Here is a 15707-nt window from a genome sequence, read left to right as displayed (position 1 = left end):
TCCAAAACATGTTAGCACCACTAAAACTTAGTTTCAAGTTAAAAAGTTGTCAATTACCAAAAATTCATTGAATTGCTTATACCTGCATTGAGAGCTGCGCAGCAGCTTTATTTAAGGAGATAGCGTATATTTTAAGTTAAAGTCGCACTCTAATTATTTTTTTTGACTAAAGTTATTGTAAATGGCCTAAGATGTTTTATCCTACAAAAAAAGTTTCGATTATCAAGAAAAAAAATTTTTTTCGAAAATCTTTTTCAAAAATTTTTCCAAGACATTACATGGTCATTTCAAACAGTGAAAAAAAATTTTTTTCCGAAGCTTTCCAATTCTTTTTGTTTGAAACTAATGTCATTAAAAATTGTCTAAGAAAGTTGTTTTACGTACTAAAAGTGAACATTATTAAAAAAAATTGTCTTTTCAAAAAAAATTTTCAAAAATTTTTCTAAGACATTTCATACAGTGCAAAATAATTTTTTTTGTTCATTAATAATAGGGTGCCAGTCATGTGGAAACCACTAAAAAATTTTCCTGAGACATTTCATTGCAAATTGCACACATTGAATTTTTTTTTTATGTTCATTAATAATGGCAGCCAGTCATGTGGAAACCACTGAAAAGATTTCCTGAGACATTTCATTGCAAATTGCACACATTAAAGTTATTTTTTATGTTCATTAATAATGGCAGCCAGTCATGTGGAAACCACTGAAAAATTTTCCTGAGACATTTCATTGCAAATTGCACACATTAAAGTTTTTTTTTATGTTCATTAATAATGGCAGCCAGTCATGTGGAAACCACTGAAAAATTTTCCTGAGACATTTCATTGCAAATTGCACACATTAAAGTTTTTTTTTATGTTCATTAATAACGGCAGCCAGTCATGTGGAAACCACTGAAAAATTTTCCTGAGACATTTCATTGCAAAGTGCACACATTAAAGTTTTTTTTTTATGTTCATTAATAATGGTAGCCAGTCATGTGGAAACCACTGAAAAATTTTCCTGAGACATTTTATTGCAAAATGCACACATTGAACAAGAATTTTTTCAAAATTTTTCAAAGTTCTTTTCATACTTCAAAAGTTTATTTTTATGTTCAGTAATATTGTTTTATCATTCCAAAACATGTTAGCACCACTAAAGCTACAGTAGAACTTGGATAACGTCACCCCAGGAGAAACAGAAAAAGTGACGACTTACACGAACTGACGACTTACACGAAAATTTTTCAAAATTTCCTTCATACTGCAAAAGTTTATTTTGATGTTCAGTAATATTGTTTTATTATTCCAAAACGTGTTAGCACCGCTAAAACTTGGTTTAAAGTTAAAAAGTTGTCAATGAACAAAAGTTCATTGAATTGCTTATACCTGCATTGAGAGCTGTGCAGCTGCTTTATTTAAGGAGATAGCGTATATTTTAAGTTAAAGTCACACTCTAATTATTTTTTTTGACTAAAGGTATTGTAAATGGCCTAAGATATTTTATCCTACACAAAAAGTTTCGATTATCAAGAAAAAAAATTTTTTCGAAAATCTTTTTCAAAAATTTTTTCAAGACATTACATTGTCATTTCATACAGTGAAAACAAAATTTATTCCGAAGCTTTCCAATTATTTTTGTTTGAAACTAACGTCATTAAAAATTGTCTAAGAAAGTTGTTTTACGTACAAAAAGTGAACATTATTGAAAAAAATTGTGTTTTCAAAAAAAATTTTCAAAAATTTTTCTAAGACATTTCATACAGTGAAAAATAATTTTTTTTTGCTAAAGTATCCAATTCTTTTTGTTTGAAACTAACGTCATAAAAAATTGTCTAAGAAAGTTGTTTTACGTACTAAAAGTGAACATTATTGAAAAAATCAAAAATTGTTTGCAAAATTTTTTATAAGACATTTCATAACTCATTGCACACATTGAACAAGAATTTTTTTCAAAGTTTTTCAAAATTTTTTTCCTACTGCAAAAGTTTATTTTTATGTTCAGTAATATTGTTTTATCATTCCAAAACATGTTAGCACCACTAAAACTTAGTTTCAAGTTAAAAAGTTGTCAATGAACAAAAATTCATTGAATTGCTTATACCTGCATTGAGAGCTGCGCAGCAGCTTTATTTAAGGAGATAGCGTATATTTTAAGTTAAAGTCGCACTCTAATTATTTTTTTTGACTAAATTTATTGTAAATGGCCTAAGATGTTTTATCCTACAAAAAAAGTTTCGATTATCAAGAAAAAAAATTTTTTTCGAAAATCTTTTTCAAAAATTTTTCCAAGACAGTCATTTCAAACGGTGAAAAAAAATTTTTTTCCGAAGCTTTCCAATTCTTTTTGTTTGAAACTAATGTCATTAAAAATTGTCTAAGAAAGTTGTTTTACGTACTAAAAGTGAACATTATTAAAAAAAATTGTCTTTTCAAAAAAAATTTTCAAAAATTTTTCTAAGACATTTCATACAGTGCAAAATAATTTTTTTTGTTCATTAATAATAGGGTGCCAGTCATGTGGAAACCACTAAAAAATTTTCCTGAGACATTTCATTGCAAATTGCACACATTGAATTTTTTTTTTATGTTCATTAATAATGGCAGCCAGTCATGTGGAAACCACTGAAAAATTTTGCTGAGACATTTCATTGCAAATTGCACACATTAAAGTTTTTTTTCTATGTTCATTAATAATGGCAGCCAGTCATGTGGAAACCACTGAAAAATTTCCCTGAGACATTTCATTGCAAATTGCACACATTAAAGTTTTTTTTTATGTTCATAAATAATGGCAGCCAGTCATGTGGAAACCACTGAAAAATTTTCCTGAGATATTTCATTGCAAATTGCACACATTAAAGTTTTTTTTATGTTCATTAATAATGGCAGCCAGTCATGTGGAAACCACTGAAAAATTTTCCTGAGACATTTCATTGCAAAGTGCACACATTAAAGTTTTTTTTTTATGTTCATTAATAATGGTAGCCAGTCATGTGGAAACCACTGAAAAATTTTCCTGAGACATTTTATTGCAAAATGCACACATTGAACAAGAATTTTTTCAAAATTTTTCAAAGTTCTTTTCATACTTCAAAAGTTTATTTTTATGTTCAGTAATATTGTTTTATCATTCCAAAACATGTTAGCACCACTAAAGCTACAGTAGAACTTGGATAACGTCACCCCAGGAGAAACAGAAAAAGTGACGACTTACACGAACTGACGACTTACACGAAAATTTTTCAAAATTTCCTTCATACTGCAAAAGTTTATTTTGATGTTCAGTAATATTGTTTTATTATTCCAAAACGTGTTAGCACCGCTAAAACTTGGTTTAAAGTTAAAAAGTTGTCAATGAACAAAAGTTCATTGAATTGCTTATACCTGCATTGAGAGCTGTGCAGCTGCTTTATTTAAGGAGATAGCGTATATTTTAAGTTAAAGTCACACTCTAATTATTTTTTTTGACTAAAGGTATTGTAAATGGCCTAAGATATTTTATCCTACACAAAAAGTTTCGATTATCAAGAAAAAAAATTTTTTCGAAAATCTTTTTCAAAAATTTTTTCAAGACATTACATTGTCATTTCATACAGTGAAAACAAAATTTATTCCGAAGCTTTCCAATTATTTTTGTTTGAAACTAACGTCATTAAAAATTGTCTAAGAAAGTTGTTTTACGTACAAAAAGTGAACATTATTGAAAAAAATTGTGTTTTCAAAAAAAATTTTCAAAAATTTTTCTAAGACATTTCATACAGTGAAAAATAATTTTTTTTTGCTAAAGTATCCAATTCTTTTTGTTTGAAACTAACGTCATAAAAAATTGTCTAAGAAAGTTGTTTTACGTACTAAAAGTGAACATTATTGAAAAAATCAAAAATTGTTTGCAAAATTTTTTATAAGACATTTCATAACTCATTGCACACATTGAACAAGAATTTTTTTCAAAGTTTTTCAAAATTTTTTTCCTACTGCAAAAGTTTATTTTTATGTTCAGTAATATTGTTTTATCATTCCAAAACATGTTAGCACCACTAAAACTTAGTTTCAAGTTAAAAAGTTGTCAATGAACAAAAATTCATTGAATTGCTTATACCTGCATTGAGAGCTGCGCAGCAGCTTTATTTAAGGAGATAGCGTATATTTTAAGTTAAAGTCGCACTCTAATTATTTTTTTTGACTAAAGTTATTGTAAATGGCCTAAGATGTTTTATCCTACAAAAAAAGTTTCGATTATCAAGAAAAAAAATTTTTTTCGAAAATCTTTTTCAAAAATTTTTCCAAGACAGTCATTTCAAACGGTGAAAAAAAATTTTTTTCCGAAGCCTTCCAATTCTTTTTGTTTGAAACTAATGTCATTAAAAATTGTCTAAGAAAGTTGTTTTACGTACTAAAAGTGAACATTATTAAAAAAAATTGTGTTTTCAAAAAAAATTTTCAAAAATTTTTCTAAGACATTTCATACAGTGCAAAATAATTTTTTTTGTTCATTAATAATAGGGTGCCAGTCATGTGGAAACCACTAAAAAATTTTCCTGAGACATTTCATTGCAAATTGCACACATTGAATTTTTTTTTTATGTTCATTAATAATGGCAGCCAGTCATGTGGAAACCACTGAAAAATTTTGCTGAGACATTTCATTGCAAATTGCACACATTAAAGTTTTTTTTCTATGTTCATTAATAATGGCAGCCAGTCATGTGGAAACCACTGAAAAGATTTCCTGAGACATTTCATTGCAAATTGCACACATTAAAGTTTTTTTTTATGTTCATAAATAATGGCAGCCAGTCATGTGGAAACCACTGAAAAATTTTCCTGAGATATTTCATTGCAAATTGCACACATTAAAGTTTTTTTTATGTTCATTAATAATGGCAGCCAGTCATGTGGAAACCACTGAAAAGATTTCCTGAGACATTTCATTGCAAATTGCACACATTAAAGTTATTTTTTATGTTCATTAATAATGGCAGCCAGTCATGTGGAAACCACTGAAAAATTTTCCTGAGACATTTCATTGCAAATTGCACACATTAAAGTTTTTTTTTATGTTCATTAATAACGGCAGCCAGTCATGTGGAAACCACTGAAAAATTTTCCTGAGACATTTTATTGCAAAATGCACTCATTGAACAAGAATTTTTTCAAAATTTTTCAAAGTTCTTTTCATACTTCAAAAGTTTATTTTTATGTTCAGTAATATTGTTTTATCATTCCAAAACATGTTAGCACCACTAAAGCTACAGTAGAACTTGGATAACGTCACCCCAGGAGAAACAGAAAAAGTGACGACTTACACGAACTGACGACTTACACGAAAATTTTTCAAAATTTCCTTCATACTGCAAAAGTTTATTTTGATTTTCAGTAATATTGTTTTATTATTCCAAAACGTGTTAGCACCGCTAAACCTTGGTTTAAAGTTAAAAAGTTGTCAATGAACAAAAGTTCATTGAATTACTTATACCTGCATTGAGAGCTGTGCAGCTGCTTTATTTAAGGAGATAGCGTATATTTTAAGTTAAAGTCACACTCTAATTATTTTTTTTGGCTAAAGTTATTGTAAATGGCCTAAGATATTTTATCCTACACAAAAAGTTTCGATTATCAAGAAAAAAAATTTTTCCGAAAATCTTTTTCAAAAATTTTTTTAAGACATTACATTGTCATTTCATACAGTGAAAAAAAAATTTATTCCGAAGCTTTCCAATTATTTTTGTTTGAAACTAACGTCATAAAAAATTGTCTAAGAAAGTTGTTTTACGTACTAAAAGTGAACATTATTGAAAAAATCAAAAATTGTTTGCAAAATTTTTTATAAGACATTTCATAACTCATTGCACACATTGAACAAGAATTTTTTTCAAAGTTTTTCAAAATTTTTTTCCTACTGCAAAAGTTTATTTTTATGTTCAGTAATATTGTTTTATCATTCCAAAACATGTTAGCACCACTAAAACTTAGTTTCAATTTAAAAAGTTGTCAATTACCAAAAGTTCATTGAATTGCTTATACCTGCATTGAGAGCTGCGCAGCAGCTTTATTTAAGGAGATAGCGTATATTTTAAGTTAAAGTTGCACTCTAATTATTTTTTTTGACTAAAGTTATTGTAAATGGCCTAAGATATTTTATCCTACACAAAAAATACGATTATCAAGAAAAAACTTTTTTTTCGAAAATCTTTTTCAAAATTTTTCCAAGACATTACATTGTCATTTCATACAGTGAAAAAAAAAATTTTTTTCGAAGCTTTCCAATTCTTTTTGTTTGAAACTAACGTCATTAAAAATTGTCTAAGAAAGTTGTTTTACGTACTAAAAGTGACAATTATTGAAAAAAATTGTCTTTTCAAATAAAATTTTCAAAAATTTTTCATAGTTATTTCATACAGTGAAAAATAAATTTTTTTGCGAAACTATCCAATTCTTTTTGTTTGAAACTAACGTCATTAAAAATTGTCTAAGAAAGTTGTTTTACGTACTAAATGTGAACATTATTGAAAAAATCAAAAATTGTTTGCAAAATTTTTTATAAGACATTTCATAACTCATTGCACACATTGAACAAGAATTTTTTTCAAAATTTTTCAAAATTTTTTTCATACTGCAAAAGTTTATTTTTATGTTCAGTAATATTGTTTTATCATTCCAAAACATGTTAGCACCACTAAAACTTAGTTTCAAGTTAAAAAGTTGTCAATTACCAAAAGTTCATTGAATTGCTTATACCTGCATTGAGAGCTGCGCAGCAGCTTTATTTAAGGAGATAGCGTATATTTTAAGTTAAAGTCGCACTCTAATTATTTTTTTTGACTAAAGTTATTGTAAATGGCCTAAGATGTTTTATCCTACAAAAAAAGTTTCGATTATCAAGAAAAAAAATTTTTTTCGAAAATCTTTTTCAAAAATTTTTCCAAGACATTACATGGTCATTTCAAACAGTGAAAAAATATTTTTTTCCGAAGCTTTCCAATTCTTTTTGTTTGAAACTAATGTCATTAAAAATTGTCTAAGAAAGTTGTTTTACGTACTAAAAGTGAACATTATTAAAAAAAATTGTCTTTTAAAAAAAAATTTTCAAAAATTTTTCTAAGACATTTCATACAGTGCAAAATAATTTTTTTTGTTCATTAATAATAGGGTGCCAGTCATGTGGAAACCACTAAAAAATTTTCCTGAGACATTTCATTGTAAATTGCACACATTGAATTTTTTTTTTATGTTCATTAATAATGGCAGCCAGTCATGTGGAAACCACTGAAAAATTTTGCTGAGACATTTCATTGCAAATTGCACACATTAAATTTTTTTTTATGTTCATCAATAATGGCAGCCAGTCATGTGGAAACCACTGAAAAATTTCCCTGAGACATTTCATTGCAAATTACACACATTAAAGTTATTTTTTATGTTCATTAATAATGGCAGCCAGTCATGTGGAAACCACTGAAAAATTTTCCTGAGACATTTCATTGCAAATTGCACACATTAAAGTTTTTTTTTATGTTCATTAATAATGGCAGCCAGTCATGTGGAAACCACTGAAAAATTTTCCTGAGATATTTCATTGCAAATTGCACACATTAAAGTTTTTTTTTATGTTCATTAATAATGGCAGCCAGTCATGTGGAAACCACTGAAAAATTTTCCTGAGACATTTTATTGCAAAATGCACACATTGAACAAGAATTTTTTTAAAAATTTTTCAAAGTTCTTTTCATACTTCAAAAGTTTATTTTTATGTTCAGTAATATTGTTTTATCATTCCAAAACATGTTAGCACCACTAAAGCTACAGTAGAACTTGGATAACGTCACCCCAGGAGAAACAGAAAAAGTGACGACTTACACGAACTGACGACTTACACGAAAATTTTTCAAAATTTCTTTCATACTGCAAAAGTTTATTTTGATGTTCAGTAATATTGTTTTATTATTCCAAAACGTGTTAGCACCGCTAAAACTTGGTTTAAAGTTAAAAAGTTGTCAATGAACAAAAGTTCATTGAATTGCTTATACCTGCATTGAGAGCTGTGCAGCTGCTTTATTTAAGGAGATAGCGTATATTTTAAGTTAAAGTCACACTCTAATTATTTTTTTTGACTAAAGTTATTGTAAATGGCCTAAGATATTTTATCCTACACAAAAAGTTTCGATTATCAAGAAAAAAAATTTTTTCGAAAATCTTTTTCAAAATTTTTTTCAAGACATTACATTGTCATTTCATACAGTGAAAACAAAATTTATTCCGAAGCTTTCCAATTATTTTTGTTTGAAACTAACGTCATTAAAAATTGTCTAAGAAAGTTGTTTTACGTACAAAAAGTGAACATTATTGAAAAAAATTGTGTTTTCAAAAAAAACTTTCAAAAATTTTTCTAAGACATTTCATACAGTAAAAAATAATTTTTTTTTGCTAAAGTATCCAATTCTTTTTGTTTGAAACTAATGTCATAAAAAATTGTCTAAGAAAGTTGTTTTACGTACTAAAAGTGAACATTATTGAAAAAATCAAAAATTGTTTGCAAAATTTTTTATAAGACATTTCATAACTCATTGCACACATTGAACAAGAATTTTTTTCAAAGTTTTTCAAAATTTTTTTCCTACTGCAAAAGTTTATTTTTATGTTCAGTAATATTGTTTTATCATTCCAAAACATGTTAGCACCACTAAAACTTAGTTTCAAGTTAAAAAGTTGTCAATTACCAAAATCTCATTGAATTGCTTATACCTGCATTGAGAGCTGCGCAGCAGCTTTATTTAAGGAGATAGCGTATATTTTAAGTTAAAGTCGCACTCTAATTATTTTTTTTGACTAAAGTTATTGTAAATGGCCTAAGATGTTTTATCCTACAAAAAAATTTTCGATTATCAAGAAAAAAAATTTTTTTCGAAAATCTTTTTCAAAAATTTTTCCAAGACATTACATGGTCATTTCAAACAGTGAAAAATAATTTTTTTCCGAAGCTTTCCAATTCTTTTTGTTTGAAACTAATGTCATTAAAAATTGTCTAAGAAAGTTGTTTTACGTACTAAAAGTGAACATTATTAAAAAAAATTGTCTTTTCAAAAAAAATTTTCAAAAATTTTTCTAAGACATTTCATACAGTGCAAAAAAATTTTTTTTGTTCATTAATAATAGGGTGCCAGTCATGTGGAAACCACTAAAAAATTTTCCTGAGACATTTCATTGCAAATTGCACACATTGAATTTTTTTTTTATGTTCATTAATAATGGCAGCCAGTCATGTGGAAACCACTGAAAAATTTTGCTGAGACATTTCATTGCAAATTGCACACATTAAAGTTTTTTTTTTATGTTCATTAATAATGGCAGCCAGTCATGTGGAAACCACTGAAAAATTTCCTGAGACAATTCATTGCAAATTGCACACATTAAAGTTTTTTTTTATGTTCATAAATAATGGCAGCCAGTCATGTGGAAACCACTGAAAAATTTTCCTGAGATATTTCATTGCAAATTGCACACATTAAAGTTTTTTTTTATGTTCATTAATAATGGCAGCCAGTCATGTGGAAACCACTGAAAAGATTTCCTGAGACATTTCATTGCAAAGTGCACACATTAAAGTTATTTTTTATGTTCATTAATAATGGCAGCCAGTCATGTGGAAACCACTGAAAAATTTTCCTGAGACATTTCATTGCAAATTGCACACATTAAAGTTTTTTTTTATGTTCATTAATAATGGCAGCCAGTCATGTGAAAACCACTGAAAAATTTTCCTGAGACATTTCATTGCAAATTGCACACATTAAAGTTTTTTTTTATGTTCATTAATAACGGCAGCCAGTCATGTGGAAACCACTGAAAAATTTTCCTGAGACATTTCATTGCAAAGTGCACACATTAAAGTTTTTTTTTTATGTTCATTAATAATGGCAGCCAGTCATGTGGAAACCACTGAAAAATTTTCCTGAGACATTTTATTGCAAAATGCACACATTGAACAAGAATTTTTTCAAAATTTTTCAAAGTTCTTTTCATACTTCAAAAGTTTATTTTTATGTTCAGTAATATTGTTTTATCATTCCAAAACATGTTAGCACCACTAAAGCTACAGTAGAACTTGGATAACGTCACCCCAGGAGAAACAGAAAAAGTGACGACTTACACGAACTGACGACTTACCCGAAAATTTTTCAAAATTTCCTTCATACTGCAAAAGTTTATTTTGATGTTCAGTAATATTGTTTTATTATTCCAAAACGTGTTAGCACCGCTAAAACTTGGTTTAAAGTTAAAAAGTTGTCAATGAACAAAAGTTCATTGAATTGCTTATACCTGCATTGAGAGCTGTGCAGCTGCTTTATTTAAGGAGATAGCGTATATTTTAAGTTAAAGTCACACTCTAATTATTTTTTTTGACTAAAGCTATTGTAAATGGCCTAAGATATTTTATCCTACACAAAAAGTTTCGATTATCAAGAAAAAAAATTTTTTCGAAAATCTTTTTCAAAAATTTTTTCAAGACATTACATTGTCATTTCATACAGTGAAAACAAAATTTATTCCGAAGCTTTCCAATTCTTTTTGTTTGAAACTAACGTCATAAAAAATTGTCTAAGAAAGTTGTTTTACGTACTAAAAGTGAACATTATTGAAAAAATCAAAAATTGTTTGCAAAATTTTTTATAAGACATTTCATAACTCATTGCACACATTGAACAAGAATTTTTTTCAAAGTTTTTCAAAATTTTTTTCCTACTGCAAAAGTTTATTTTTATGTTCAGTAATATTGTTTTATCATTCCAAAACATGTTAGCACCACTAAAACTTAGTTTCAAGTTAAAAAGTTGTCAATTACCAAAAATTCATTGAATTGCTTATACCTGCATTGAGAGCTGCGCAGCAGCTTTATTTAAGGAGATAGCGTATATTTTAAGTTAAAGTCGCACTCTAATTATTTTTTTTGACTAAAGTTATTGTAAATGGCCTAAGATGTTTTATCCTACAAAAAAAGTTTCGATTATCAGGAAAAAAAATTTTTTTCGAAAATCTTTTTCAAAAATTTTTCCAAGACATTACATTGTCATTTCATACAGTGAAAAAAAAAATTTTTTTCGAAGCTTTCCAATTCTTTTTGTTTGAAACTAACGTCATTAAAAATTGTCTAAGAAAGTTGTTTTACGTACTAAAAGTGACAATTATTGAAAAAAATTGTCTTTTCAAAAAAAATTTTCAAAAATTTTTCTTAGTTATTTCATACAGTGAAAAATAAATTTTTTTGCGAAACTATCCAATTCTTTTTGTTTGAAACTAACGTCATTAAAAATTGTCTAAGAAAGTTGTTTTACGTACTAAATGTGAACATTATTGAAAAAATCAAAAATTGTTTGCAAAATTTTTTATAAGACATTTCATAACTCATTGCACACATTAAACAAGAATATTTTTCAAAATTTTTCAAAATTTTTTTCATACTGCAAAAGTTTATTTTTATGTTCAGTAATAATGTTTTATCATTCCAAAACGTGTTAGCACCGCTAAAACTTGGTTTCAAGTTAAAAAGTATTCAATGAACAAAAGTTCATTGAATTGGTTATACCTGCATTGAGAGCTGTGCAGCTGTTTTATTTAAGGAGATAGCGTATATTTTAAGTTAAAGTCACACTCTAATTATTTTTTTTGACTAAAGTTATTGTAAATGGCCTAAGATGTTTTATCCTACAAAAAAAGTTTCGATTATCAAGAAAAAAAATTTTTTTCGAAAATCTTTTTCAAAAATTTTTCCAAGACATTACATGGTCATTTCAAACAGTGAAAAAAAATTTTTTTCCGAAGCTTTCCAATTCTTTTTGTTTGAAACTAATGTCATTAAAAATTGTCTAAGAAAGTTGTTTTACGTACTAAAAGTGAACATTATTAAAAAAAATTGTCTTTTCAAAAAAAATTTTCAAAAATTTTTCTAAGACATTTCATACAGTGCAAAATAATTTTTTTTGTTCATTAATAATAGGGTGCCAGTCATGTGGAAACCACTAAAACATTTTCCTGAGACATTTCATTGCAAATTGCACACATTGAATTTTTTTTTTATGTTCATTAATAATGGCAGCCAGTCATGTGGAAACCACTGAAAAATTTTCCTGAGACATTTCATTGCAAATTGCACACATTAAAGTTTTTTTTTATGCTCATTAATAATGGCAGCCAGTCATGTGGAAACCACTGAAAAATTTTCCTGAGACATTTCATTGCAAATTGCACACATTAAAGTTTTTTTTTATGTTCATTAATAATGGCAGCCAGTCATGTGGAAACCACTGAAAAGATTTCCTGAGACATTTCATTGCAAATTGCACACATTAAAGTTATTTTTTATGTTCATTAATAATGGCAGCCAGTCATGTGGAAACCACTGAAAAATTTTCCTGAGACATTTCATTGCAAATTGCACACATTAAAGTTTTTTTTTATGTTCATTAATAATGGCAGCCAGTCATGTGGAAACCACTGAAAAATTTTCCTGAGACATTTCATTGCAAATTGCACACATCAAAGTTTTTTTTTATGTTCATTAATAACGGCAGCCAGTCATGTGGAAACCACTGAAAAAATTTCCTGAGACATTTCATTGCAAAGTGCACACATTAAAGTTTTTTTTTTATGTTCATTAATAATGGTAGCCAGTCATGTGGAAACCACTGAAAAATTTTCCTGAGACATTTTATTGCAAAATGCACACATTGAACAAGAATTTTTTCAAAGTTTTTTAAAGTTCTTTTCATACTTCAAAAGTTTATTTTTATGTTCAGTAATATTGTTTTATCATTCCAAAACATGTTAGCACCACTAAAGCTGCAGTAGAACTTGGATAACGTCACCCCAGGAGAAACAGAAAAAGTGACGACTTACACGAACTGACGACTTACACGAAAATTTTTCAAAATTTCCTTCATACTGCAAAAGTTTATTTTGATGTTCAGTAATATTGTTTTATTATTCCAAAACGTGTTAGCACCGCTAAAACTTGGTTTAAAGTTAAAAAGTTGTCAATGAACAAAATATCATTGAATTGCTTATACCTGCATTGAGAGCTGTGCAGCTGCTTTATTTAAGGAGATAGCGTATATTTTAAGTTAAAGTCACACTCTAATTATTTTTTTGACTAAAGGTATTGTAAATGGCCTAAGATATTTTATCCTACACAAAAAGTTTCGATTATCAAGAAAAAAAATTTTTTCGAAAATCTTTTTCAAAAATTTTTTTAAGACATTACATTGTCATTTCATACAGTGAAAAAAAAATTTATTCCGAAGCTTTCCAATTATTTTTGTTTGAAACTAACGTCATAAAAAATTGTTTAAGAAAGTTGTTTTACGTACTAAAAGTGAACATTATTGAAAAAATCAAAAATTGTTTGCAAAATTTTTTATAAGACATTTCATAACTCATTGCACACATTGAACAAGAATTTTTTTCAAAGTTTTTCAAAATTTTTTTCCTACTGCAAAAGTTTATTTTTATGTTCAGTAATATTGTTTTATCATTCCAAAACATGTTAGCACCACTAAAACTTAGTTTCAAGTTAAAAAGTTGTCAATTACCAAAAGTTCATTGAATTGCTTATACCTGCATTGAGAGCTGCGCAGCAGCTTTATTTAAGGAGATAACGTATATTTTAAGTTAAAGTTGCACTCTAATTATTTTTTTTGACTAAAGTTATTGTAAACGGCCTAAGATATTTTATCCTACACAAAAAATTTCGATTATCAAGAAAAAAATTTTTTTTCGAAAATCTTTTTCAAAATTTTTCCAAGACATTACATTGTCATTTCATACAGTGAAAAAAAAAATTTTTTTCGAAGCTTTCCAATTCTTTTTGTTTGAAACTAACGTCATTAAAAATTGTCTAAGAAAGTTGTTTTACGTACTAAAAGTGACAATTATTGAAAAAAATTGTCTTTTCAAAAAAAATTTTCAAAAATTTTTCTTAGTTATTTCATACAGTGAAAAATAAATTTTTTTGCGAAACTATCCAATTCTTTTTGTTTGAAACTAACGTCATTAAAAATTGTCTAAGAAAGTTGTTTTACATACTAAATGTGAACATTATTGAAAAAATCAAAAATTGTTTGCAAAATTTTTTATAAGACATTTCATAACTCATTGCACACATTGAACAAGTATATTTTTCAAAGTTTTTTTCATACTGCAAAAGTTTATTTTTATGTTCAGTAATAATGTTTTATCATTCCAAAACGTGTTAGCACCGCTAAAACTTGGTTTCAAGTTAAAAAGTATTCAATGAACAAAAGTTCATTGAATTGGTTATACCTGCATTGAGAGCTGTGCAGCTGTTTTATTTAAAGAGATAGCGTATATTTTAAGTTAAAGTCACACTCTAATTATTTTTTTTGACTAAAGTTATTGTAAATGGCCTAAGATGTTTTATCCTACAAAAAAAGTTTCGATTATCAAGAAAAAAAATTTTTTTCGAAAATCTTTTTCAAAAATTTTTCCAAGACAGTCATTTCAAACAGTGAAAAAAAATTTTTTTCCGAAGCTTTCCAATTCTTTTTGTTTGAAACTAATGTCATTAAAAATTGTCTAAGAAAGTTGTTTTACGTACTAAAAGTGAACATTATTAAAAAAAATTGTCTTTTCAAAAAAAATTTTCAAAAATTTTTCTAAGACATTTCATACAGTGCAAAATAATTTTTTTTGTTCATTAATAATAGGGTGCCAGTCATGTGGAAACCACTAAAAAATTTTCCTGAGACATTTCATTGCAAATTGCACACATTGAATTTTTTTTTTATGTTCATTAATAATGGCAGCCAGTCATGTGGAAACCACTGAAAAATTTCCCTGAGACATTTCATTGCAAATTGCACACATTAAATTTTTTTTTATGTTCATAAATAATGGCAGCCAGTCATGTGGAAACCACTGAAAAAATTTCCTGAGATATTTCATTGCAAATTGCACACATTAAAGTTTTTTTTATGTTCATTAATAATGGCAGCCAGTCATGTGGAAACCACTGAAAAGATTTCCTGAGACATTTCATTGCAAATTGCACACATTAAAGTTTTTTTTTATGTTCATTAATAACGGCAGCCAGTCATGTGGAAACCACTGAAAAAATTTCCTGAGACATTTCATTGGAAAGTGCACACATTAAAGTTTTTTTTTTATGTTCATTAATAATGGTAGCCAGTCATGTGGAAACCACTGAAAAATTTTCCTGTGACATTTTATTGCAAAATGCACACATTGAACAAGAATTTTTTCAAAATTTTTCAAAGTTCTTTTCATACTTCAAAAGTTTATTTTTATGTTCAGTAATATTGTTTTATCATTCCAAAACATGTTAGCACCACTAAAGCTACAGTAGAACTTGGATAACGTCACCCCAGGAGAAACAGAAAAAGTGACGACTTACACGAACTGACGACTTACACGAAAATTTTTCAAAATTTCCTTCATACTGCAAAAGTTTATTTTGATTTTCAGTAATATTGTTTTATTATTCCAAAACGTGTTAGCACCGCTAAAACTTGGTTTCAAGTTAAAAAGTATTCAATGAACAAAAGTTCATTGAATTGGTTATACCTGCATTGAGAGCTGTGCAGCTGTTTTATTTAAGGAGATAGCGTATATTTTAAGTTAAAGTCACACTCTAATTATTTTTTTTGACTAAAGTTATTGTAAATGGCCTAAGATGTTTTATCCTACAAAA

This window comes from Aplidium turbinatum, chromosome 6 (assembly GCF_918807975.1).
Source record: "Aplidium turbinatum chromosome 6, kaAplTurb1.1, whole genome shotgun sequence".
Lineage (NCBI taxonomy): Eukaryota > Metazoa > Chordata > Ascidiacea > Aplousobranchia > Polyclinidae > Aplidium > Aplidium turbinatum.
Note: the sequence above shows the minus strand (reverse complement) of the source record.